The sequence below is a fragment of the Vicia villosa genome, linkage group LG3 (genome assembly GCF_029867415.1).
Source record: "Vicia villosa cultivar HV-30 ecotype Madison, WI linkage group LG3, Vvil1.0, whole genome shotgun sequence".
Classification (NCBI taxonomy): domain Eukaryota; kingdom Viridiplantae; phylum Streptophyta; class Magnoliopsida; order Fabales; family Fabaceae; genus Vicia; species Vicia villosa.
Genome location: NC_081182.1, coordinates 2,532,099 through 2,556,453, shown reverse-complemented (window position 1 = coordinate 2,556,453; position 24,355 = coordinate 2,532,099). Strand labels below are relative to the sequence as shown.

General features: G+C 33.8%; 3 long non-coding RNA genes across 3 annotated transcripts; all 3 read left to right on the top strand.

Annotated features, from left to right (window-relative positions):
- Positions 1-18,242: 18,242 nt before the first annotated feature.
- On the top strand, positions 18,243-18,727 carry LOC131654750 (uncharacterized). Its single transcript, XR_009299561.1, has 2 exons — positions 18,243-18,347; positions 18,461-18,727. It is a non-coding gene; the product is annotated as an uncharacterized LOC131654750 (long non-coding RNA).
- Positions 18,728-20,751: 2,024 nt separating this feature from the next.
- On the top strand, positions 20,752-21,339 carry LOC131654749 (uncharacterized). Its single transcript, XR_009299560.1, has 2 exons — positions 20,752-20,872; positions 21,079-21,339. It is a non-coding gene; the product is annotated as an uncharacterized LOC131654749 (long non-coding RNA).
- A 2,085-nt stretch (positions 21,340-23,424) lies between these two features.
- Positions 23,425-24,013, top strand: LOC131654748 (uncharacterized). The gene is made up of 2 exons (XR_009299559.1): positions 23,425-23,526; positions 23,752-24,013. It is a non-coding gene; the product is annotated as an uncharacterized LOC131654748 (long non-coding RNA).
- Positions 24,014-24,355: the final 342 nt, after the last annotated feature.

The following is a 24,355-nucleotide window of genomic DNA, read 5'->3' as shown; positions in this document are numbered from 1 at the left end:
AAGCTTCATCTCTTTGATTTACAAACTCAACCCAATCTTTTTCATCAATGAAGATCTCATACTTTTTTGGCCGTCCCGGTGCCTCTTCAAGAAAGTTTTCATCTTTATCCTTAAGATAGGTGTTTGTCAAAAAAGCTTTCCACCCTCTATATCTTTTTCCGGCCAAACTAAGTATGTAGCGTCTACGCTCATCTGGTATGTCAAAAGTCCTCTGCAAAAAAACATACGCATAGAGTGTGTTAGTATAAGTAATTTAAACAAATTATCGTCAAGATAATAACAACAACCATATATGATACCTTAAGCTCGTCCCAAATTGCTTTTTTTTTTCGCATCCAACTCTTTGCTTTTCAGATTCCATTTAGCTACGGAGACTGGAATATGCATACGAACAAGTGTACCAATAAAGCTTGTCAACTTTGCAGAATTAGGACCAATAGGTTGGTTATCAGAATTCCACTCCAAATGGTATATTAATCCTTGGTCTCTATGTCGAATGATTCCCTTCATAATTGTGATTCCTCGTGCAACTTCTTTTGATGATGTATCAGGTGGAGCATTTGTATCCGGAGCATCTCTTTCTTGTGAGTTTTCTTGTGAGTTTTCAGGTGGAGCATCTCTATTCGGAGCCATTGAACCTGTATCAAACAAACTAAAGCACATTAGTACACTATTAATAAGATAACAATCTATACAAGTCAAATGGAAGTCAAACCATGCATGTACAAGTAAATCGGAAACGAAATTAGTGAAATCAAAATAAGCGTCAAAAAAAGAAAGTTGTCGAAATTGAACGAAATTTACACGGCTATGGTAAAACGTCCCCACGGACTCAAAAATAAAGTCGGTTTTCCGAAATTCAGACCCTAAGCCCGAATTTTGATTATGGGAAGAAGCAAAACCGATAAAAAAAGTCCCGAAATGTAAAGATAAGTGCATGAGCAGCTCCGGAATCGTCAAAATAGTATAGTTACATGTAAAGAAGTCGACAAACGGATACATGGTTCAAAAGTTATGTACAAAACGAAAATATGCACCAAAATTGAATAAGTATTGTAACAATTGGAATACAAATTGAAAAAAACTATACAAATTGAATATATAACAATCGGTACAAATTGAATAAAGCAAATTAGTCGGAATATGTATACTATTACCTTTATCACTAACGTCTCTTTCTTTTCTTAGTAGGATTGTGTTCTACGCGTCTCTTAACAACGCGGACGGTTGGATTGATCCAAATACCCTCATTATGATCATTTCTAGTACAAGATTCATTCTCATTTTGATCGTTTCTTGTACAAGATTCAATGCCAACACCAATATCACCTTGATCTTCAATGTTTTCATCAACTATTTTGTTAGATAAAAGCACTATAGACCATTTCGTACTTGTCGGATCATTGACATAGAACACTTGTTTAGCTTGAGAGGATAGAATGAAAGGCTCATCTTTGTAGCCCACCCTATTGAGATCCACTTGCAAAAATCCTGACTTATCCATTCGTATGCCACTATTATTTTCAGCCCACTTGCAACCAAATACAGGAATCTGAAACTTCGCGTAATCAAACACCAAAATGCGCTCGATAACCCCAAAATATGACAAATTTGCAAATTTCGGATTTAAGTCATTCGCACTTGATATGTGCATTGCTTCAGCTACCAAGGTAACACCACTATTTTGCATAGTACTTTTACCATCATGTTCTTTGGTATAAAATGTGTATCCATTAATTGCGTATGCGCTATAAGAAAACACAATTATACTTGGACCATAGGCTAAACATCTCAACCTTTCTGTTACTGAAGCAGGATCTGAACGATACTTTGAATAAATATGTTCCCTAAACCACGGTATGAAACTTCTATTGTGCTCTCGTACTATCCAGTTCTCATTTCTATTCGGATTTAAATCACGGAGAACAACCTTGTGCATTTCAACATATGGCTCAACCTCAATCTCATTGTGCAGAACATACAAGTGCGCTTGATCCCATTCGACCATTGATACTGTCACAACTTTATTTCCAATTAGCCTTTTTCCTTCTTTTTTTTCCGACAATATGAGATTTGGGGAGTCCAATTGATTGAACATTTGATAGATATTCAGTACAAAACTCAATCGCTTCTTCAACAACGTATCGTTCGGCAATACAACCCTCCAGTCGACTTCTGTTTTTCACGTACCCTTTTAATATTTTCATATAACGTTCAGCAGGGTACATCCATCTCATATAAGCTGGTCCGCACAATTGTGTCTCTTTCACAAGATGAACGACTAGATGAACCATTATGTCAAAAAACGAGGGAGGAAAATACATTTCAAGATCACATAAAGTAACAACTATCTCTTTTTGCAATGTTGGTAAGATCGCGGGATCGATCACCTTACTGCAAATTGACCTGAAGAAAAAACACAGTTTAGTTATTGCGCTTCTTACTTTTTCTGGCAGAATAGAACGTATACCTATTGGTAAAAAATGTTCCATTATAACATGGCAATCATGCGTCTTCAAACTCTTTAACTTGATGTCTTTCATGGTCACAAGTCTTCTAATATCTGAAGAGTAGCCTTCTGGAACTTTAACTTCACTGAGGAACTTACACAATGTTTTCTTCTCCTTTCTAGATAGAGTGTAAACAGCAGGTGGCAGATATGTTTGTCTTCCTTTCATCACGGGTCCCAATTCAGTTCTCATCCCCATGTTTACCATATCATTCCTTATGTTAACGCCATCCTTAGACTTTCCTTGTATATTGAGTAACGTACCTATAACGCTGTCAGATACATTTTTTTCAATATGCATAACATCCAGGAAATTTCTTACGTACAACAACTTCCAATATGGAAGTTCAAAAAAAATTGACTTCTTCTTCCACCCACCCTTGACAAGTGAATGTGCAAAAGGCTTGCCAACCTGAGTGCTCACATCTTTCACCTTTTCAAAAATTTGATCACCTGACAAAAAAGGTGGGGTTGTACGATGTTCGGCCTTTCCATTGAATGCTTTTCTCCACCCACGGTAGTGATGATTAGAATTTAAGAATCTACGATGGCCGAGAAAGACATTCTTCTGATAAAGATCCAATCGTGTCGTATCGGTTTCATCTTCACAAACAGGACACACTTTTTGACCTTTATTGCTGTACCCGGATAGATTTCCGTATGCTGGAAAATCATTAATTGTTCCAAACAACATCGCCCTCAAGTTGAAACTTTCTTTCCTATACCCATCGTAAACCTCCACACCGTTCTCCCACAAAAATTTTAAATCTTCGATTAAGGGTGCCAAGTATACGTCTATGTCATTCCCTGGTTGTTTAGGCCCAGAAATTAGCATAGATAACATCATGTACTTACGCTTCATACATAGCCACGGAGGTAGGTTATAAATCATAAGAATCACAGGCCAGGTGCTATGCAAGATACTTTGAATACCATGCGGGTTCATTCCACCAGTAGACAATGACAAGCGAAGGTTTCTTGTTTCTTTTCCAAATTCAGGATAATCAGTATTAACTTTCATCCACTGTGGTGAGTCTTCCAGATGTCGCAACTTTCTATCAATAATTCTTTCATCTGCATGCCAAGTCAAGTGTCTTGAATCGGTCTCACTACGATACATGCGTCTAAATCTCGGAATTATAGGAAAATACCATAAGACTTTGGTCGGAGACAAGTTTTTCTTATATCGAGGGGCACCGCATTTAGGACACTCATTCAACGCTGCATACTCGTTTCAAAACAAAACGCAATCGTTTGGACATGCGTGTATCTTATCATAGCACATGCTAATAGAGGACAACATCTTTTTGGCTTCATACGTTCGATTGGGAAGAACATTATCCTTTGGTAGCATATCTTTCACAAGGGCTAATAACTCTATGAAACTTTTATCCGACCATCCATTGTCCGCCTTTAAGTTTTACAACTTTAACACCGCAGACAATCTTGTGAATTTTGAACAACCATCATACAACGGTTTCTCTGCATCGCTTACCAACCTCTCGAACATTTTAGGACAATCCTCAAGATCTTCTTCAATCGCTTCTGCAATCTCTTTGACTCGATCCTAATCGTATGTGTCTGTGCAATCGTCGTTTGAAGCATACTTCGTATTACACCTCGACTCAGCATTCCTGTTACTTTTCTCACCATGCAAACTCCAAACTGTATAACTTCTATCAATTCCAAACCGTAGTAAATACGATGCCATCTGTTTCTCGTCAGCCTTATCCCCATAACAGCAACCCAAGCAAGGACACGTCATTCGAATCGGGTCTTCGGAGTGCGTAACCGCAAACTTAACGAATTCCCATACCCCTTTCTCGTATTCTTTCGACAATCAGTTTGAATTCATCCATGTCTTATCCATGTCTTAATAAAGCTAAACAAATTCTTCTTGGTTTCTCTATCAGGTACTAAGGAATTCTGTCAAGATAATAAATAGCTATCATCATTATGTCTTGATCAGAATACCTAATGAGATCTTATAAAGTGTGAATAATAGAATACCTAATCAGAATACCTAATCAGAATACCCGATTTCTTAAAGAAGACATTGCCTTATTTCAAGGTAATATAAGTCCACAAACCAAAAAACTGATTGAGAGACACTAAATTGAAATTAAATAGAACCATAAACAATAAACTATAAGCAGAAAACAACAAACTATAAGCAAGAAGAAAGGGATAGTAACCTGAGTTAGACTTGATGTGGGAGATGGGTAGGTTTGAATCGGCGTTGTACAAGTAGAAACCACAGACTTCAAAGTAACTGTAAAATTAAACACACACACACGATGCAGTTAAATACACCACTACTAACAAATATCAAAATAAACCCAATCTAGAACTCAATTATTTAAAATGATATGAAATCAATTATCAATTAGCTAGTAACTACAAACAAGAGAAAGAACAGATGCATACATGTGTATCACGGCTTGTTCAACATACATTGGTTCGTAAATGAAAGGCTAGTTCATTAGTCCTAACAATTAACCTCAACTAACATTCTAACTTTATAACTAACTTACAACATAACCACTAGTAGGATTAAGTGACTTAGACTTTTAAAAGTAAAATATGAAAATTGTATTATAAAAAGAATAGACAGGTGGATTCTATTGTAAGGTAACTCTATTATAAATGCTTAAATTTTTAATAATCGGATTTAGGTAAAAGCATGGATAACTTATGAAGTTAAGTTGTGCAACCTACTTAGTTGTTATTTGTTGCTATCTTTTTAAAATAGAATCTTAATTTTTTTTCACACATTACTTTTAATATGAAATGAAATAAATATCGAATTAGTAATGCTTTGAGATTATAAGAAATCAAATTACACAAAATACATATTATCACTTTCAAACATATATGCATTTATACAATTAAACAAACTTTAGTAACAAAGGTCTCCATTTTTCAAAACTCTACTCCTTTTAAGAAATGAAAGAATCCTCACTCATATTTTAGAATCAAGTAAAACCATAAAACATTAAAGTGAACACAGTTTATCTTAATAATCATTTGGTGTAGACAAGTTAACCCTCAATTGAACTACCCATTACAATTTAAATAACTCAATGATATGAACTGGACTTGTTGAAGACATAACAATTGTTTAGTCTATCATAAAGTCAAACCACCTTGGATTCTTTTAATCAGATTAGTATTATCAGATTGACTAATATGTGTTCTTGGCATGTGCAGATCAGTTCCACTTTGTAGAAAAAAATGCAGGCTACTTCTAAATCCAATATATCAAACAATTGACAAAGAGGAAATTATGCAGTAAGTAGTTCATATCATAACATAGCCAGTCGAACAAAAACAATTACAAATAAAGCAAAAGAAAACAAGCTGACATACATGAAGATGACGGCGGCGGCATCGAGATGGTACACGGCGGCGGCGGTGAAGAGCTTTGATATACAGAGTTGTGGGAGACGAAGTGGGGGCGATGACGGTTTTCTGGGTGAATGGTTTTTGCAGATTTGAAGTGGGGGCGACGATGGTTTTCTGGGTGAATGGCTTTTGCAGATTCGAAGTTGAATTTGTGGAAGATTGGTTTTTTGGGTTTTCTGGGCAGTTAGCGTCAATGGGAGAAAAAATATGAATTAGGGATTCTGAAACGCGTAATATCAAATTTTGTTTTTAAAAATTTTAATTTAAAAAGGCTATGACAGCGCTTTTGAAAAATGCCTTAGTAGTCATAGTTATACCAGCGCTTTTAAGGGAAAAGCGCTCTTGTACCCTACCCCCTATAGCAGCGCTTTTGAAAGCGCTTTCATAAAGCCATCTATAAGAGCGTTTTTGAGAAGCGCTTTCGTACCCCCCCACATATAAGAGCGCTTTTTGAAAGCGCTTTCGTACCCCCCTATAAGAGCGCTTTTTGAAAGCGCTTTCGTAACCCCCCTCTTCCAGAGCGCTTTTTTTGCGTGTTTTTTTAGCGAAACCTATACCAGCGCTTTTTCCTAAAAGCGCTTTAGTAGGGGTGCTGCTAAAAGATAAATTTGGCATAGTGAAATAACAAAAGATTAAAATCCTAAAACTCAAACACGATAAACACATATTCCTCAAATTAGTTAGTTGGCACAAGTAGGGTTGGCCAGTCTTTATAAAGTAGCAATACCTGTCATGGGCTTGGGCCAAATTCAAATAATGTTTTAAAGCTTCCCATAATTATCTTCGTGAAAGCAAGGTATGATTATTCCAAAATTATTAGAACAGCTCGTGAAAAACTCCTCCCGAGTTTAAGCAAAAGCAATAAACAAACAAACACCGGCTATATAAACACAGCCTTAAAATGCAAACTAACACACAGTTTAGTTTAGCGAACAATGTTAAGACATCCGCTTAGACATCATTTAAAATCAGCTAGGATGTTTTGCTCATATGTCAAAGCACTATTCATAACATTTTCTGAGCAGAATGTTTTACCAAAATTATTGCCAACACAGAACTAACAAACTCCTCCTTTGGAAAATTTTGCCTAAAATATTATCTGGTCACACCACAGTATCATAGAACTAATTGTCATACCCCAAAATTTTCCCGTCTTATTTCATCTTTAAGGGTTCAAGGCTCAATGGTTAAACTCAAGTCACTCTCTCCTACTCAAAGGTTCAGATCAGGGTTTTTAACTAAAAAGTCAACTCAACTTTGACTGGCCATAACTTTCACATGGAGCATCAAAAGTTTCCCAACCAAATCCTATTTTGAAGGAAATTTGATTCTCTACAACTTTGCCTCTCACAAGCCAAGGCCAGAAATGATTCATTTGGAAGATATGGTGCAATATATTACATGTCCTCGGAAAAGGTCAACAAAAACATCTTTTAGGTCAAAGCTCATAACTCGAGCATGGAAGCTTCAATTGAGATGAAATAAAAAAGGACATTTAGAGGACTCTTTGAGATTTCTAAAAAGTCCTAGAGTGCATTAATATGATTAAAATTGAGGGAGATACGATGCACGCAAGTTGGTCAAATTTCAAGAAAGGCATGGAACCCTAATGGGTGATTTTCACAATTTTGAATTAGTGAGCCTAACTTTTGGACTTTAAACATGATTATGAGTTCATATAGGACCTATGAATATATTCATATATTTTTGGATTATTATTTAATTTATTTGTATTTTTATTTATTTATAAAAAACAAATTAATTAAGCAAAAAATCCAAAATTGTGAAATAAATTGTATGGGCTCATTTTGTATCATCTAAGGGCCCAAGAGACATCCAAAGAATAATCAAAGTCATGATGCGTGATTATAGAGAAAGGTCTTCCAAGATTAAAGAGAAATAATATATATTTCTATATAAAAAAAATTCTCCAAATAGAAGATATCCAAGCCCACCAAATTGACCTAATATACCCATATATATAGAAAAAATCGTTCAGCAATAAAGGGGGACGAAAGAGTGGGAAGAGGACTAGGGTTCCAAAGAGAAAAAATATCAAGAGAAAGTGCAAAATTCGTATGGCCCTCTCCAAGTGTTCTCAAACCGAACCAGCCATCCCATCACACTCCTGAGATGTTAAAAGGTGGATCTTGATCGAAGGAGAGGTCTGGAATCGCTCAGGATGAATGTGTCACGTTCACAAAATTGGTTCATGTTTTAGTTTTTCGTATGCTATGTATTATGACTTCTCAATGTAATCTAAAGTTATCTATGCATTCCTGGATTCATTTAGAACTGTTTTAACGTTTTACATGTGAGTGTTAGGACCGGGATAACATCTTGCCATTGTTAGGCCAAAAGAAAGGCTTGCTTCGGATTTCATGATACAGGCCGCCATAGCTCAATATAATTACACCATTGAACGTGCCTTGTATCAATTAGGGGATCTGGGTTGTATATATGATCGCCTAATACGTTTTTACTGTGCGTTTTAAGTGGTGCAGAATTCGAAGGTTTCCCCGCAACTAAATCCGCAGGAAAATTCATGGTTATTTCCACAGCTGATGTGAAGAAGATGATGATTGGGTAAGTGGAAACATGAACGCTTGTGTGGAGCTGCATGATTCGCTGGTCAGTCTTCCGTTTCTCTCTCTCACGCGTGTGATGATGCAATTCGCCGGTCAACAACGTTTAGACCCTCTCTCTCTATTTCTAATTGGTTCCTGCGTGTGACTGTGGGGCCCAGGGTTGACTCAGGTTTGGATTTTCCCAATAACACTTGTTTATATATTTAATATTTATTATTTGTACCTATAACACCGAACCAAATTAGCATAATTGGTAGCATGCATGGTCCAAAGGTGAATCATATGCAAGAACATGGGTTCATCTCCTGGCTTTTGCAAAAGTTTTGGTTTATTTTCTTTCCTCTCATAAGCTTGCAGATCCAGCGCCCTTCACCCTTGCAGGTGTACCATGCACCTTCAATTATCACCGCAGGATCTCCTATGATTCCAATCTAACATACCAGGACGAAGGCACATGCCATAGACACTCAACTCACTCACACAGGATCATATCCAGGTTCCTTTGTATAGTTTTCTATTTTTTATGGTTTAATTATTTAGATAAAATGTATATTAATTATGATTATTTAAATTAACTTCTTTTAATTTAATTAATTCATAAAATTAGAATTAATATAATTAGATTAGGTTTTAGGATTATAATATTTTCCCGATTATTTTGATTACTCGATTATTCGAGTTAATTAATTTAATTAATTTTAATAATAAAAATCACAAAAACCCTATAAAGGTTTATAATATTAGGGTTCGCCTAATCCCATTGGCCACTTGGCCGAAGTCTTTGGATTTAATTTGTTACTCGTTCCGACTAAACGTATTGGTCACAATGATTAACAATCGATTAATTTAATTAATCAAATCCAATAATAAAAACATCAATTCTAACTTCCCCTTTAACGGATAAATGACGGATGAATATCTATTTCATCCCGTCTTCGAATTAGTCGACTCTCTATATCGTACTGGTCAAATATCTGAATAAAGCAATACAAATATACATAAATTAAACTACATTTAATTTGCTGTCCGCGATGATCAATCTATCGATCTGAGTAATCAGTAATGCCCCTTAATCCGTTAGCTATACTGACCAAATCTATTGGTCATCGCATCTAACGGTGCCATATCAAATCAGGGTTGTACGCCCAAACACTTAAAACACATCAAACCACAAACCACAGATTTTCATCTCTTCGATACCGCGAAACTACGAAGGTAACTCAAAATACCTTTTCAAAACTACGAAACAGTAATTCAAAATACCGTCAACACACTCATATCAATTCTAAGGCGTACAACCCTGTGCCTGAACTACGTTGACTCTGATTCTCCATAAGGAGATACGTAGGCACTTAGATAACCAAGGCGAGTCCCCCTCCCTAAAATCTCAATTTTTCCCCTATTCACTTCTTTAGCTATTAAATCCTAATATTTTACCCATAAAACTTGAACTTAAATTCAAAGCCATAGGAAAGGGTTGAGGGTGCCTAACACCTTCCCTCGACCTGATTATAATAACTTACCCCGATCTATTAACTGCGTAGGGTTTCCTATTCGCCCTTCAGAATAGGTGGCGACTCTAAAACCTTCAATTTTAGGGCAGGTTGCTACACTAATGTAGCATAAATTTACTATTAAATATCTCTCCCCATAACACACATTCAGCATGACTGACACAACTTCAAGCTCAGTTTTCTCCTCCAAAACAGAAGCTATGAACGCGAACCATATGTGCAAATCGAAGAGAATTTCGTTAGCTTTCTAACGAGACCAGAACCGTTACGATCGGAGTTACGAGCAGAGAGATATTACCTTTTTAGTGGGAGCTGCACCATTGTTGCAAAAATGCACTTGTTGGGCTTGATTGTTCTTTCTCTTTATGCTTCTAACTCTTTCACTTTCATACAAAATCTGAATTGGAATATAGTGCTCTTACCTAATAGGTCTTATCCCATGCAATAGAGGTTAATGTTCATGTTGTTCTTCAACTATGCCAAATCTACAATCTTGCCATTTGGTTAATTTTCAACCAATTCCTTTTGGTTCTAACTAGTCCACTCAACAATTATGTGTATAAATATATATACATAATCATGCTTAGACAAATAGGGATATTACATTCTCCCCCCCTTAAATAGAATTCGTCCTTGAATTCTTTGCATCACCACAAAAGCAACTCTTCATGTTTCTCCCAACAAGGGGATGAATGTTCCCTAAATTCCTTCTTTATATACCCTTACGACTCTGTCGGAATGCCATTCCATTCGAAAGGGCATGATCTGCCAGAACTGGTGTTCCACCGTTTCTGATCGAAAGCCTTACTCCTTACACGACACATCTATTTAGATACTCCATATTGAAATACTTGAGAAAGATCCTTCCTAGGTCCTAGACCTTCACCGCTCTATACTAGATTTCCATAGCTCCAGAATCTTAGCAGTCCACTCATGTCGAGTATCCTTCGTTCCAGTCTTCGTTTAACTTATCCTTGCTAAACATACGTTACTGCTAACCTCGACTTCTCGAGGTACTTCCCATTCAAGAATTACTGCCACAACGTCACTTCTACGACAACACTTCAAATTATTCTCCACTCGAGTCCATACAATGTCATTAGGTGTTAGCCAAATTCCTTGGTCTTAATTTCCGGTTCCCAGAGTCTTAGGATTGTAGGCCCAAGCTTACTTTTACTTATACAACTGAATCTCCTTACTTTAACCCTTACTCTAGTTTAGACATAACAACTGTCACCGTAAACCGCGAAGGTGTAATCATCTTGCAACTATAGCCTTGGCATTCGACAACTTCACACAAGATTCTACTGATAAGAGGCGAAATTCAACAACTGACATGTAACCATTGTCCCAATCTTCCTGTACAATCGTAGTACACAAGGCATAACCACAAAGAACTTACGTCAATTGCAATCCTTCACTTGACTTCAGCATTTCAACAGTTTGATACTCAGTGCAACCCTTGTGACTTACAAGCTAAACTGATAACTTACGAACATCGGACCGCATGCCATCCACAAAATGTATTCCCAAGCTAGCCCATTGACAACACCTCTCGAGTTATGGTGATCCTTGAGAGACTAGAATGAATGAAACGCCGCTTCGACAATTTCCCTTAGGAAGATACTTTCATCCCAACTTAAAATCCTACAAATAGTCCATTCGTTACTGATTCCCATAGTGTATAACCGCTATGTCTGTCATTCCAACAAATCTTGTTGCTCAACCGGTATATCGAACCTTTCACGACGTACTGCAACTCTTGATAACTCTAGAAGTTTTACACAACTTCTACCCAACCATACACCTTCATTCTCTTAGCGTAGTATCACGTCTGATAACTCGTGCGACTTACTGATACAACAATCCTCCCATAGCCACACTCCATTCACACAATCATCTAATGTCTGTTCCACCTCTGAACTAAACTGACTTCCTCGGAGGCTGCATCCTTCATTGCGGTGCTTCTAACAGTCAGAGTGTAGCCACAATGCAAGAAATTGCACTTTGCACTTCGAACATCTCTCTTATAGACTCCTTAGTAGTTCTCAAACCAAAATGTTTATGCCTTACCAAGATTGACATCCCTTCACTCAAAACATCAACATACACTCTTCTAAGAATGTCACACCTCAAGCTACTCCAAGGCACAATTCACATATTCCATCACCGGTTGTCAATGATACATGATAGCCACTCACTATGCTGACCAGGATGTCATGACCGCGCATGAGTCTCACTATAGACACTCATGAAAAATTTCCAACTTAACACTTCACGAAACAAGAACGTCCCCAAGGTACAATCTGATACTAACTCACGCGATCACGATCACTCAGAGTCTCCATAAGTATAGTATTGGATCTTGATCCATTTCATCATCGGCTGCCTAGTTATTCCTCTACTATCGAGCGCGAGGTATGGATCCTTATCCCACATAACTTATGAGAGTCTGAATCTGCGTCTCATGAGTATCACATCAGAATTCTACCTTGAGCTTCGGATCACCTTTGTCCCACACACGTCGGAAAAAGGATGACTCACGCATCTTGTGCACGATAGCGATACTGTGGCATTATACCCGTCTGGTAGTACCAACATGGTGATCCAACTCCGAGGCCATGTATCCCGGTAATCTACCTCTGTGGCGTATAACGATCTCAACGCGTATCCTAATGTCACAACCGACAAGTGTCTGAACAAACCTTCAATAGGTTCATAGTTCCTCAAGTCCTTCGAGTCACACTCCTCAGGATGCTAAAACCTGAGAGTGCTACACATCAAGGTTTACTTACTCGGAAAGCCAAAACGCCAAACACGAAGATTTGAAGTTCAACTTTGGATTACCATGCTGTGCGCGTACCCACTCGTCCCACGCATGCATGAGATTCCAAGGATAATTTAGTCCAGATAAGAATACTATGGTTCCTAACAACCAACGCAACTGCGATCATCCTACTGATGTTCCAGATAGATCTTAGTTCTTACTCGCCTGAACGCCCAATGCCAAGCGTAGTTTTATGGCTTCACTCGGGGTTAGACTAACAAGAACTTAGGTTACTGCATTTCACGCTTCTACATCATTTCATATTCCATCTAGCTTAGTTCTAGAACTTAAATATAAAATGATAAGAACAGAAATACACATCATCTTCTATCGACCGGGTATTCAAGCCTCGCCCAATCGTAACTTACCACACTCGTACATTCCACCAACATACTAGGTAACTACTCTCGCTTAGGGTACTTCAAATTCGATCAGGATCTAATACTCCGCCCATCCAATTATTGTCTGTACCGGCGCAATCACAAAGGTCTAACTCCTCTGTCCGCATTTCCAAAGGTCATTCTGTCCTATCAGCTCACCCGTTATACTTAACACCGGCAGCATCATCAGTACTGAATCCTACTAATTCCCAGCTCAACACCTTTGGAGAATCTCACTTACAAGGCTCCTACTCAATCCTGTTTGGATTTCCCTTGCTATTACCAAGACTTAGAGAAGGTTTCACTCCGTCCAATCAAAATCCTGGGGGTTCTAGTTGTCTCGATCCACACCTTGATAGTTCGGTTATCACTACTTCGCGTCAAACACTCTCCTTAAGCTTGACGACTCAAATATCCCTTCTACTTACGTCGTCCAATAAATCCAGCTTCCATATACAATTCACCACCTAACTAATCCTTGCTACTTGGGTTCACGACACTTACAGGTTTACGAGTCCTTGTGGCGGCTCTGCCGTAATTCTATTGTCTCACACTCAGTCGATGAGTTGATCAAGTTCAACAACTGAATGAGATTTCAGTAAAGTCAGGCTAGCAACGCGCACATGTGAGGAAGAAAGGAATTGCTAGTGATGTCTCATGGCTCGACCGAGGATTGACCTGCTTTGATACCAACTATAACACCCCATACATAACTGACTAGTATATTATTCATGAAATGTTAAAATTGATATTGAGTACATACAAAAGCTATAGTTATAGAAAGATCCATATAAAATACAACATGAAATCCTAATAAGAATTAAAAAACATGTGTCTTCAATGGATCTGCACAGCAGAAAATGAGATCTGACGAGGTCTCCGAGCCATCGCCACTTCCAAGTCTTCAGTCCAAACCTGCTACTGACCAAACGCTACTAAACTGCACCTGAAAAAATATAAGTTGATTGGGGTGAAATTACTAAATCTCAGTGAGTCCTCCTATCCTATGGGTCCACTCGGTTCTACAGGGTACATGCATCAACAAAACCGAATCTACCATTGATCCGGGGTTTATCCTCACATTTGGTACAAGTACGGAGCAAACACATAAATCGTCCACCATAGGAGTCATCGTATCACAAGTGCACAGATAGTACAACAAACACGTATGCAGACCCATACCCATGTACGGGGAATCCTGAAGTAAGTTCTACCTTTCTACTTAGGTTACGCAATACCACACCCTCGATGAGTTACCTCTTGTGCCAACACGTCAAAAGACTTGCACATGCACACCTCTAGATGAAACAGATCATTCCTACATAGAATTTTATCCGCGATGAGTTTTCCTATTGTGACCTTGCCTAAGTGGCGTCACAACCCCATTGATCATCTATATGCAGATGTGTAACCGCTAGTGCAAATACGCCATAATGACTACACAAGTCCACCGGGTGAAATCCTAGTGATTATCTGCGTGACATCACTAGAGGTGAGTTTTTCTGACATGATATTGCCTATGTGGCATCATATCCCCACCATACCAAGCACGCAGATGTTTACCTGTTAGAGAAACGCCATAAAGACCCTCTGAGCGTATCGCAATGGTAGCTCAGGTGTGTATGAATTACCAATATGCCGGTGTTTTTCTACTGAAGGTAACCCCTTCAGCCACCGCAATGGTAATAATGTCATGAGCGCTTTACCACCTAGTAGCCTAGGTCTACTTCGATTCTAGCATACCACACGCATAACAAGCGTCAATCACACAATACAATCACTCCCGAATTTTTATCCGAAACAACGGGCATTAATGATCATTATCACACAAAGCATCATGCCACAAACAAGCAACCATCTCCGAACGTCAATCGAACGGACGAATAAACATAATATGATCATCATAAAGCATATCGTTATAATGCATCAATTAATGATCCACATATTAAGAATCAACACATACATGATCTTATACAACATTAGCATGTTCAAATAGTTTAAACAAGTCTAACACGACTACAGAGGCATTCGGTTCTCTATTCGGAACGGAACTGCTCTCGGGAGAATTAGTAACGTAAAATCTCAGCCGACTAGGTTCACTAAGTGGGGTTCCAATATTATTAAATCAAACATTCTAGTTTGGGGACCAATTTAATTAGAAAGTACACGTCGCTAGCTTTCCAACGATATAAAGTTTGCGCGAAACAGACTTACGACGCAAAAGTTACGAACTTCCGAAGTTTCCTATTTTTTCCATTTCGCTCAGGGTAACCGATTGCCCAAACTCAGTAACCGATTACTGGCACTAAAAACAGCCCAGAATTGCATTTTTAACAGCGTAATCAGTTACCCAAAGACCCGTACCCGAATACACTGTAGCAGAATCAATTTTCTGCATTCTAAGAGTTCTAAACCAGTCCCAAATGTCCTATAATTGATCCCCTGCACCATTGTTGCGAAAATGCACTTGTTGGGCTTGATTGTTCTTTCTCTTTATGCTTCTAACTCTTTCACTTTCATACAAAATCTGAATTGGAATATAGTGCTCTTACCTAATAGGTCTTGGCCCATGCAATAGAGGTTAATGTCCATGTTGTCCTTCAACTATGCCAAATCTACAATCTTGCCATTTGGTTAATTTTCAACCAATTCCTTTTGGTTCTAACTAATCCACTCAATAATTATGTGTATAAATATATATACATAATCATGCTTAGACAAATAGGGATATTACATTCTCCCCCCTTAAATAAAATTCGTCCTCGAATTCTCTGCATCACCACGAAAGCAACTCTTCATGTTTCTCCCAACAAGGGGATGAATGTTCCCTACATTCCTTCTTTATATACCCTTACGACTCTGTCGGAATGCCATTCCATTCGAAAGTGCATGATCCGCCAGAACTGGTGTTCCACCATTTCTAATCTAAAGCCTTACTCCTTACACAACACATCTATTAAGATACTCCATACTGAAATACTTGAGAAAGATCCTTCCGAGGTCCTAGACCTTCACCGCTCTATACTAGATTTCCATAGCTCCATAATCTTAGCAGTCCACTCATGTCGAGTATCCTTCGTTCCAGTCTTCGTTTAACTTATCCTTGCTAAACATACATTACTTCTAACCTCGACTTCTCGAGTTACTTCCCATTCAAGAATTACTGCCACAACGTCACTTCTGCGACAACACTTCAAATTATTCTCTACTCGAGTCCATACAATGTCATTAGGTGTTAGCCAAATTCCTTGGTCTTAATTTCCGGTTCTCAGAGTCTTAGGATGGTTGGCCCAAGTTTACTTTTACTTATACAACTGAATCTCCTTACTTTAACCCTTACTCCAGTTTAGACATAACAACTGTCACCGTAAACCGCGAAGGTGTAATCATCTTGCAACTATAGCCTTGACATTCGACAACTTCACACAAGATTCTACTGATGAGAGGCAAAATTCAACAACTGACCTGTAACCATTATCCCAATCTTCCTGTACAATCGTAGTACACAAGGCATAACCACAAAGAACTTACGTCAATTGCAATCCTTCACTTGTCTTCAGCATTTCAACGGTCTGATACTCAGTCCAACCCTTGTGACTTACAAGCTAAACTGATAACTTACGAACATCGTACCACAGGCCATCCACAAAATGTATTCCCAAGCTAGCCCATTGACAACACCTCTCGAGTTATGGTGATCCTTGAGAGACTAGATTGAACGAAACGCCGCTTCGACAATTTCCCTTAGGAAGATACTTTCATCCCAACATAAAATCCTACAAATAGTTCGTTCGTTACTGATTCCCATAGTGTATAATCGCTATGTCTGTCATTCCAACAAATCTTGTTGCTCAACCGGTATATCGAACCCTTCATGACGTACTGCAGCTCATGATAACTCTAGCAGTTTTACACAACTTCTACCCAACCATACACCTTTATTCTCTTAGCGTAGTATCACCTCTGATAACTCGTGCGACTTACTGATACAACAATCCTCCCATAGCCACACTCCATTCACACAGTCATCTAATGTCTGTTCCACCTATGAACTAAATTGACTTCCTCGGCGGCTGCATCCTTCATTGTGGTGCTTCTAACAGTCTGAGTGTAGCCACAATGCAAGAAATTGCACTTTGCACTTCGAACATCTCTCTTATAGACTCCTTAGTAGTTCTCAAACCAAAATGTCTATGCCTTACCAAGATTGACATCCCTTCAATCAAAACATCAACATACTCTCTTCCAAGAATGTCACACCTCAAGCTACTCCAAGGCACAATTCGCATATTCCATCACCGGTTGCCAATGATACATGATAGCCACTCACTATGCTGACCACTCAATAATTATATGTATAAATATATATACATAATCATGCTTAGACAAATAGGGATATTACAACAATAAATAAAAATAAAAAGAGGGCCTCGATATTGGATGACGTCCTCTTAAAGGGGTGGGTTTTTCATTTTTTAAAAAAGTATAAAAAATGGCATATTGAAAATATATTTACGAAGGGTGGCAATTAAGGAATTTTTTTCTCGAAAGATGATATGTGGGTCTAAATTTGTATAAGTTATGCTTCATTATAAAAATGGATAAATTATGAACTTTAAGTGGAAAAAGTAAGAAAAAAGACCAAAAACTATTTAAAATATAACATAGAGATAATAATTCTTTGAATTACATAAAGTAGATGGAACAAAATAATTATGAAATCAATATACAATTTTAAATTGTTGAAAAATTTATTATGTTTCAAATTCTCTTTTCTTTTCTAGAATTTTTAATAAATATGCATTTATATAAAAAATTAAGAATATTGACTAAATATGTATAAATTTAAAATATTAAGAAGGTTCACTTTATAGTTTATATGGACAAAATTTGAAAAGATATTTATCACTTTTCAATTATTTTATATTTTTCATTTATATATATATATATATATATATATATATATATATATATATATATATATATATATATATATATATATATATATATTTGAGGTTTGCACACTCTTAGAACACATCTCAATCATTCTATTAAAATTGAAGCTATTCAAAATGACTAAGTTTTCTGCCATGCAAATTCTTGTCCTTTTTATTATTTTTTCAGGTATTTAAATTTTGTCTTTTTTATATTATTTTGTAGCAGTGTTTATTTGTTGGGTGTTAACATTATCAAACTTAATTATAAGAATGTAATTATGCTTATTCTTTTTTTCATAGTTGCAACCATGACATGTCAAGCAGGCAAATTATGTAACATAAGCAAACCTAATTATGTATTTCCTGAGTGTGAAGATTGGTGCTCTGAACCTCCTCATTCAGGTTTCGGAAGATCTTCAGGAGACCCAGATAAACCCATATGTTTATGCACATATCCATGTTAAGTCTATAAAAAAAAATAGCACAATGCTCAAAAATAAAATGTTAAATGTAAGAGCATATCAAAATAAAACTAATAAAATGATGCATTGATATTTTTCAAATTTATATTTAAGTGTTTTTGTATACTTGTTGCGATTGAATATTTTTATAATAACTAAATTATAATTGAATTTTTGTTAGATAAATATTTAAAATAGAAAAATTAGATTGACTATTTATTTAATTATAGTATATCAATCCATTGTTTGAAAATCTAGCATATCATAGACGTGGAAAAAACAAATAAAATATAAATTTAATTATGGTTCGGTTTGATTCCAGATTATTGATTGAAACATTCAATCTGAATTGATTCAATTTCATACAAATTAATTTGGATCAGCTTTTTATCATCCAAATTACAAATTATAATCTTTCTACTAAAATTATAAAAATGCTAATAAATAATATATAACATATTAAAAAATAATATTACAAAATGAGAACGATCGGTTAAGAATGATACAAATGAAATAATAAAAATATATATGTTAAATAAATTAAACTTATAAATAGTATTAAAAAAGTAATATTGAATAAGAAATCAACACAATATATCATACTAATAAAAAATAAATAATTATAAAAGCATATCCATTTTGTTTTCTTTTCAATTTTTTTATCATTCACCAGTTTTTTTGGGTTGCAATATCTTCTCAAGATGATGCAATTTCTTCTTTACTAAATAAATTATCACTCTTTTATGAAATAGATAAATTAATAAAAAAAACAAAATGTTTTTACTTAGAATTAAATTTCCCTGACTTTTTATTAATTCCTCTTGCAAGAATATCAAAAAGTAATAGTTGGTGCGTGTCATTGAGGCTATTGAAAGTTCAGTAAAACTATTCGGTTTAGATTAAAATTACAATTAAAAATACCAACATAAAAAAGCTCCGACTGATCAAAATGCGATCTTGCACAAAGTTGAAAAAAATAAATGAACATACAAAAATGGCATATGCGCACCGTAGCTCAGTTTACAAAATTTACAAAACAGACAAGTAATATCCGAAACTTGAAAATTTTGTTTGCAGATTTTACACGCGATCGAATAAAAATTCAGTAAGCAACGGTGTGCGTAGGTCATTTTGGTATGTTCTTTTATTTTTTTCAACTTTGCACACGATCGTATTTTGATCAGCCAAAGCTTTTTTATCTGCATATTTTTAGTTGCAATTTTGATCTTAACCAAACCGTTTTACTGAATTTTTCACTCGCCTCAACGACACGCACCAACTTTTACTTTTCGATTTTCTTGCATCTTTTCATTAAACTTATGTCCCTGATCGACTTTTACTTTTCGAAATCGACTTTTTATCCATAATATATAAAGATTATTAAATTAATATATGTCAATTTTTTTTTATTTTCTTTGCCAATTAAAAGTAAAACTTTTTAAAATTTTTAATTAGTTTTTTATATGTTTTTAACACATTATTTAATTATTTATGATTTTTTATTTTTCAAATTTTAAAAAAAAATTAAAAATGACAACAAATAAAAATAAAAGGAGGGCCTCGATATTGGATGACAGCCTCTTAAAGGGGTGGGTTTTTTTCATTTTTAAAAAAGTATAAAAATGGCATATTGAAAATATATTTACGAAGGGTGGCAATTAAGGAATTTTTTTCTCGAAAGATGATATGTCGGTCTAAATTTGTATAAGTTATGCTTCATTATAAAAATGGATAAATTATGAACTTTAAGTGGAAAAAGTAAGAAAAAAGACCAAAACTATTTAAAATATAACATAGAGATAATAATTCTTTGAATGACATAAAGTAGATGGAATAGAATAATATTGAAATCAATATACAATTTTAAATTGTTGAAAAATTTATTATGTTTCAAATTCTCTTTTCTTTTCTAGAATTTTTAATAAATATGCATTTATATAAAAAATTAAGAATATTGACTAAATATGCATAAATTTAAAATATTAAGAAGGTTCACTTTATAGTTTATATGGACAAAATTTGAAAAGATATTTATCACTTTTCAATTTTTCAATTATTTTATATTTTTCATTTGTATATATATATATATATATATATATATATATATATATATATATATATATATATATATATATATTCGAGGTTTGCACACTCTCAGAAAACATCTCAATCATTCTATTAAAATTGAAGCTATTCAAAATGACTAAATTTTCTGCCATGCCAATTCTTGTCCTTTTTATTATTTTTTCAGGTATTTAAATTTTGTCTTTTTTATATTATTTTGTAGCACTTATTTTTATATATATATATATATATATATATATATATATATATATATATATATATATATATATATATATATATATATATATATATAAGCAATGTTTATTTGTTGGGTGTTAACATTATCAAACTTAATTATAAGAATGTAATTATGCTTCTTCTTTTTTTTCATAGTTGCAACCAAGACATGTCAAGCAGGCAAATTATGTAACATAAGCAAACCTAATTATGTATTTCCTGAGTGTGAAGATTGGTGCTCTGAACCTCCTCATTCAGGTTTCGGAAGATCTTCAGGAGACCCTGATAAACCCATATGTTTATGCACATATCCATGTTAAGTCTATAAAAAAATAGCACAATGCTCAAAAATAAAATGTTAAATGTAAGAGCATATCAAAATAAAACTAATAAAATGATGCATTGATATTTTTCAAATTTATATTTAAGTGTTTTTGTATACTTGTTGCGATTGAATATTTTTATAATAACTAAATTATAATTGAATTTTTTTAGATAAATATTTAAAATAGAAAAATTAGATTGACTATTTATTTAATTATAGTATATCAATCCATTGTTTGAAAATCTAACATATCATAGACGTGGAAAAAACAAATAAAATATAAATTTAATTATGGTTCGGTTTGATTCCAGATTATTGATGGAAACATTCAATCTGAATCGATTCAATTTCATACAAATTAATTTGGATCAGCTTTTTATCATCCAAATTACAAATTATAATCTTTCTACTCAAATTATAAAAATGCTAATAAATAATATATAACATATTAAAAAATAATATTACAAAATGAGAACGATCGGTTAAGAATGATACAAATGAAATAATAAAAATATATATGTTAAATAAATTAAAATTATAAATAGTATTAAAAAAGTAATATTGAATAATAAATCAACACAATATATCATACTAATAAAAAATAAATAATTATAAAACCATATCCATTTTGTTTTCTTCTCAATTTTTCTATCATTCACCAGTTTTTTTGGGTTGCAATATCTTCTCAAGATGATGCAATTTCTTCTTTACTAAATAAATTATCACTCTTTTATGAAATAGATAAATTAATAAAAAAACAAATGTTTTTACTTAGAATTAAATTTCCCTGACTTTTTATTAATTCCTCTTGCAAGAATATCGAAAAGTAAAAGTTGGTGCGTGTCATTAAGGCTATTGAAAGTTCAGTAAAACTATTCAGTTTAGATTAAAATTACAATTAAAAATACCAACATAAAAAAGCTCCGACTGATCAAAATGCGATCTTGCACAAAGTTGAAAAAAATAAATGAACATACCAAAATGGCATATGCGCACCGTAGCTCAGTTTACAGAATTTACAAAACAGACAAGTAATATCCGAAACTTGAAAATTTTGTTTGCAGATTTTACACGCGATCGAATAATAATTCACTAAACAACGGTGTGCGTAGGTCATTTTGGTATGTTCTTTTATTTTTTTTCAACTTTGCACACGATCGTATTTTGATCAGCCAGAGCTTTTTTATCTTCATATTTTTAATTGCAATTTTGATCTAAACCAAACCGTTTTACTGAATTTTTCACTCGCCTCAACGACACGCACCAACTTTTACTTTTCGATTTTCTTGCATCTTTTCATTAAACTTATGTCCCTGATCGACTATTACTTTTCGAAATCGACTTTTTATCCATAATACATAAAGATTATTAAATTAATATATGTCAATTTTTGTTTTTATTTTCTTTGCCAATTAAAAGTAAAACTTTTTAAAATTTTTAATTAGTTTTTTATATGTTTTTAATACATTATTTAATTAATTATGACTTTTTATTTTTCAAATATTTTTAAAAAAAATTAAAAATGACAACAAATAAAAATAAAAAGAGGACCTCGATATTGGATGACAGCCTCTTAAAGGGGTGGGTTTTTTTCATTTTTAAAAAAGTATAAAAAATAGCATATTGAAAATATATTTACGAAGGGTGGCAATTAAGGAATTTTTTTCTCGAAAGATGATATGTGGGTCTAAATTTGTATAAGTTATGCTTCGTTATAAAAATGGATAAATTATAAACTTTAAGTGGAAAAAGTAAGAAAAAAGACCAAAACTATTTAAAATATAACATAGAGATAATAATTCTTTGAATGACATAAAGTAGATGGAATAAAATAATATTGAAATCAATATACAATTTTAAATTGTTGAAAAATTTATTATGTTTCAAATTCTCTTTTTTTTTCTAGAATTTTTAATAAATATGCATTTATATAAAAAATTAAGAATATTGACTAAATATGTTTAAATTTAAAATATTAAGGTTCACTTTATAGTTTATATGGATAAATTTTGAAAAGATATTTATCACTTTTCAATTTTTCAATTATTTTATGTTTTTCATTTGTGTGTGTGTGTGTGTGTGTGTATATATATATATATATATATATATATATATATATATATATATATATATATATATATATATATATATATATATATATATATTTGAGGTTTGCACACTCTTAGAACACATCTCAATCAATCTATTAAAATTGAAGCTATTCAAAATGACTAAGTTTTCTGTCATGCCAATTCTTGTCCTTTTTATTATTTTTTCAGGTATTTAAATTTTGTCTTTTTTATATTATTTTGTAGCACTTATATATATATATATATATATATATATATATATATATATATATATATATATATATATATATATATATATATATATATATATATATATATATATATATATATATATAAGCAATGTTTATTTGTTGGGTGTTAACATTATCTAACTTAATTATAAGAATGTAATTATGCTTCTTCTTTTTTTCATAGTTGCAACCATGACATGTCAAGCAGGTAAATTATGTAACATAAGCAAACCTAATTATGTATTTCCTGAGTGTGAAGATTGGTGCTCTGAACCTCCTCATTCAGGTTTCGGAAGATCTTCAGGAGACCCTGATAAACCCATATGTTTATGCACATATCCATGTTAAGTCTATAAAAAAAATAGCACAATGCTCAAAAATAAAATGTTAAATGTAAGAGCATATCAAAATAAAACTAATAAAATGATGCATTGATATTTTTCAAATTTATATTTAAGTGTTTTTGTATACTTGTTGCGATTGAATATTTTTATAATAACTAAATTATAATTGAATTTTTGTTGGATAAATATTTAAAATAGAAAAATATGATTGACTATTTATTTAATTATAATATATCAATCCATTGTTTGAAAATCTAGCATATCATAGACGTTGAAAAAACAAATAAAATATAAGTTTAATTATGGTTCGGTTTGATTCAAGATTATTGATTGAAACATTCAATCTGAATCGATTCAATTTCATACAAATTAATTTGGATCAGCTTTTTATCATCCAAATTACAAATTATAATCTTTCTACTTAAATTATAAAAATGCTAATAA